The sequence below is a fragment of the Limulus polyphemus genome, unplaced genomic scaffold (assembly GCF_000517525.1).
Source record: "Limulus polyphemus unplaced genomic scaffold, Limulus_polyphemus-2.1.2 Scaffold2144, whole genome shotgun sequence".
NCBI classification, from domain to species: Eukaryota; Metazoa; Arthropoda; class Merostomata; order Xiphosura; family Limulidae; genus Limulus; species Limulus polyphemus.
Window position 1 is genome coordinate 135687 of NW_013667754.1, and position 5071 is coordinate 140757.

The window sequence follows — 5071 nt, forward strand, 5'->3', positions numbered from 1 at the left end:
ATCCATCTAAATACACAGATAACTGGAAACAAAACCATACAGACATTCCCATCCAAAGGAATAAACTTCACCACATTTTAAAAATTCACATACAACCCACTTCAAACTTCACACAAACTAAAAACAATAATGAATCTACATCAATACCAGCTTAAATATATCAATCTTCATTCAAACAGATACCACAAATAATGTCAGAAACGTTGACACAAGTTTAATTCCTGGTTTATTACAAACACCACTCACTCTGATAACAAAGCAAGTCCAAAAACTAAAACCACAATACCACAGATACCAAAATACTTTTAGTAGAGGTAGACACAAGTCCAACTCCTGGTTTACTTTAAATACTCACCCTGATAAAATTAATTTAAAAAACTGAAACCATAATATGAAAAATAAGTTCATAAGTTCAACTCCAAGTTACTTCAAATCCAAACAATGAGCAGGTTCACCAAAACAACAAGCAAACAAAAACCAACAACAACAATAACCTACAAAGTTCCTTGTTTCCATGGCGATTCTTTAATAAACCCAGAAAGAATCTAGAAAAGTCCACCTTAGCAGAACACTATTACCAAATTTGCCACATATCAATCTGGGGTAAGCTTGCAGTTCAAGGAACAGCTTTATGCTGGAAAATGAAAAAACTCAAAGAATCAGCAAAACTATCCAGCAAACTTCCAACCGACACTAACTCTTCACATATGACATGAAATGTAATAGCCTTATGTTGAAACGTAAAATAGCATTGGAAGCTTTTTGTAATAAATCCAAATGAAATATACCAAACTGGTAAAAATTTGTGCTTATATTTGTTGAGCTTTTTAAATCTCATCACATTCATTAAAATGATTGCTCTAGATAAAATGGTGTGGAAAAACATGTCCAACGATAGCAAACCCATAAATCTGTACCACCAAATTACCAGAGTTTAGAGGTGTCAAGTTTGTCTTCATCCAGCATCCAACTAAAAGTTCCCATCTTTGTCACTTATTACAAATTTCATATTATTCAGTATCCGAGTATTCTTGATCTCCATTCAATTATTGTCTGAATATTCTGTTTACTTCTGAAACTGTTTACTATTTCCCTTAATATTTGTTCTGTATATATGGTAATATGTTCTTTTGACAAGCAGGTAACTTATATAACTTCAATGGAAAGTTGACGTATTCAGTACATCTTTAAAACATCTCAGAGAAACATTTGTTTGTTGTTAAACATAAAACTACATACATAATGGACAATCTGTACTTTAAGTAAAACATGAAAGGACATAACTTAAGGCATCTCATTGAACCATTTGTTCATTGGTGTTAAGCATACAAATACATAATTGACTATGTGCTTAAACTATTCTACAAGTTTTAGTATTTGGGAAACTGAAAATTAATGTAATAAACTATATAATTTCTATACAGACAAAATTTACATGTAGTTTTTATGAACCTTCACTCAAAAATAATTACTCACATTCAATGCAACTTTCACATTTCTTTTGTTTGTGTCAGTTATGACCACACGAAGACGACTCATATTGGGTAACTTCCAACATGTAGTCACAATTACAGTAAGCACTTAATACTAAATCAGAAAAACAGACTTTTGAACTATGAAATTAACTGTTAAGTGCATTCTAAGCAGCCATACGTATGTTGAAACAATTAATATTAAAAACTGTATTTCATAGCAGTATCTCAGTCCCTACATATATCGGTGAGCTAAATAGTACAGCCAATATAGATTTATGTACATTATAATTTTCACACACTTTAGTCACACATGTACAGTATAAAATACTAATTCCAAGTGTAGATGTCTCAGAAATAATATATTCCCTCTTCTGCAGATAAACAATTCTACAAGCCCAAATAGTACATATCACTGTTGTGCAAATTTTCCTTTAGAAACAATCATTATACTACTTCAAAGTTTTGCTGGTTTAAATAAATCAATAGATTTGGGGTAAAAACTAAGTTTCTCTAAATTTCTAGTCTTGTAATCCTTGTTGCAAGCACAAAACTGAGATTGAGATTATTGCATATATTATGTACAAGTCACTGAACATGTTTGATTTAGATTAATTAGGTATCATAACAGTCACACAATACATGCATTTCCTGTCTCTGTGTTGTCAGTGATGATATAAGTACACGTGAATAATAAAATGAATGAAAAAATCCAAACAGCTAGAGAAAAACAGAGTAACATAATACAGATATATCCACTATAAACACTGCAGCTCAAGTAAATAGAATACTGAATTCCAGGGCTGCAAATGAAAAATTCACATTTTAATCAATACTATATTGTTTACTCTAGACTCTTTAAAAATGATCTCTTCATATGAAAGATAATAATTTATTACTATAAACACAAACATGTGCACACACATATATATGAAGTGCTGTCATACGAATTTAGAATTCTGTACCACCAAGAAGAAAAAATGTTACTTTTCAAGCTACAAAAAATTAGTTTCAAATTTCAGGTAAGTAAGGAAATATTAATGTTTTTTTTCTTGTATTTCTACCTGACACTGGGAGTTTCTTATCTTTAAACGTGGCAATGAAAGGTTTATCCTTAAGAGTAAAGTTCAAGGAACTTGTGTAAAACCCGGATTAAAATACTTACACAATCAACTTTTTAAAATACACAACTTAAAATCTTTATTCTGAGACCACCAAAGGTCTAAAACTCTACATGTTTCAAGATATCCAGGTTATCCTCAGAAATCCTTGTTTATTGTTTTCAGTTATATCTGTAAACAAGATGCACTAAGTTATACACTTTCTGTCCTACATTAACTGGAAAGAATATTTAAATTTGTTTGTCACAATATTCTTTTTTTTAATTATTAAAGCACTACTTCTTTTGTCACTTTGTTGGCTGTGTAACATCTTTTGCCAACATAGAATAGTTTAACTTTCACTTCACTTTCATAGTATTTTATCTTCTCATCTAATCCAGTTCTTTCAAACAGGCCTTTAAACTTTTGTCAACTTATGTGTTTCAACTAATGTGATTTTATGAAGGTGGATTTTGATTAGTAGAAGATTTAGATAAAGGAGGAGAACATTTACAGTGACATACACTTTCACTACTTGCCCTGAAATGACTGCTTGACTTGCCATACCACTAACCAACATCTTTACACTTTTCTAGTGTTCATTTTCCATTACACTTCTCTGTACCCACATCTGCTTTATTTGCAATACAGATATAATAAGTTCTTCCATATAGGCTTATGTTTATAAATACTGAACATTAGTCTAAACTTTTATACCTTGGTTCTTATCTGTGGTGTAGTAAACTTATGAGTAGTTTCACGTAAGAAATCAGAACTATACATTTTTACATTATTTTGATTACAGCCAGAAATATCACTAACAGAAATAATACTTAATTGATGAAACAATGCACTCTAATCATTGCAAGTAAGAACAATAGATTTAGTTAACTATTTTTATTACCGGGTTTATTTTTAGTTTCAGTAGGTAGCTTGCTTTGATCAGAAGTTAATATAAGTCAATTCTCTGAAATAAGTAGAAGTAATACTGTGTGACTCTCAACACAATTCCTGTAATATATGTTTGAAAACCATTTAGAATTCCATTCCATGGATTCTAGTATGAAAACAATTACACTACAAAAAATGTAAGTAGTTTTGTTAAACTCAAAGCAGGTTAGGCTGTTCCATAGTGTAACACCATTCAAAAGGAAACAATTTATAACTCAATTTTTTACTTCTACAACCATGTCTTTTCCAATACATTGGCTGTTTAATGCATGAGCAGCATAAAAGTCACAATGCTACTGTTGGTTTACTCAATGTACATATTTACGTTTTACTAAACAGGAAAATGCAGTTACATGGTTAAATTTTTTAAAACACTGCAATTTGTTTACAGTGTGCCACAAAAGAAGACTACACTTCTACAGAATTGTGAAACATATACTTCTTTTGTCTCTTCCCAAGCCTTAGCACTTATTCACCCTGAAAAGAAAGAAATATACAAAACAAAGTTAAAACAATAAAATTGAGGCAAAAGTGTATTAATAATAAATCATTCATACATACAGTCATCAGGATCTGAGAGCCATAAACAAATTTGAAAATTATAAAATAATTAAGCCTTGTTACTGTATACACATTCTCAATTTCCAAGTATCTACTAAACATTTTTCAATATATAATTAGACACACCAATTTCTTTCAAGAAAACAAGCCACACTAATTATTAATAATATTAGTATAGTAGATATAGGAAAAAACCTATCATTATTTAATTTATTTAATGGACTTAAAATCATTTGTATAATTTCACTGGTCTGTGTTAATAGTAACTAAGTAACACAAAAAGAAATTTAAAATATTAAACATATTTGACATTTTGCTGATATTTCTAGCACTATCATTATCACCTCTCACCAGCATAGTTAGATCAATCCCATATGCATATATAGTTATGTACATATAATTTAAGGGGAACAAGAGACATATTGGTCCATATAGGCTATCCAATCTACTAAACTATAAAATGAAAATATAACACTCAAACCCAGCCAGCCCTTATCATTTAAATATTTATCAAGCCTTCCCACTCCCTTAAATTAATTGTATCCACCACATCTGAAATCAACTCATTCCAAAAGCCAACCACCCTTTTGGAAAAATAAAGACATCTTAGCTGATGATGACACCTACTCTACCAAAATTTATATTTGTGTCCCTTAGTCTTACCATTCTCACCATTAAGTACAAAAAAGATGATGCATCAATGCTATTAATTATAAAACTAAATTTACAAACAACAATTTATAAGCATAATGAAATGTTTTATCTTTTGGGGAACATACTACCTGTCTTAACAGAACATTGGTCTCTCTTCTCACAAAAATAAACCACTTCATTGTGCTTATAAATCTATCAATTCCCTTAATAATCTTAAACACCTCCATCAGACCCCCTATAACTCTTCTTTTATCAAGAAAAAACAATTTCAAAGACCTTAACTTCTTTTCCATTTCAGTTATCATTGTGGTAGCCCTACTCTGAACCTTTTCC

The 5071-nt window shown here is 30.4% G+C and overlaps 1 long non-coding RNA gene across 1 annotated transcript in view; it reads right to left on the reverse strand.

The window, feature by feature from the left end:
• Window positions 1–2646: 2646 nt before the first annotated feature.
• Window positions 2647–5071, reverse strand: part of LOC111087431 — a 3925-nt gene continuing 1500 nt past the window's right edge. The window contains exon 2 of the long non-coding RNA XR_002612122.1: window positions 2647–4000. This is a non-coding gene — a long non-coding RNA (uncharacterized LOC111087431). The remainder of the gene's footprint in view (window positions 4001–5071) is intronic.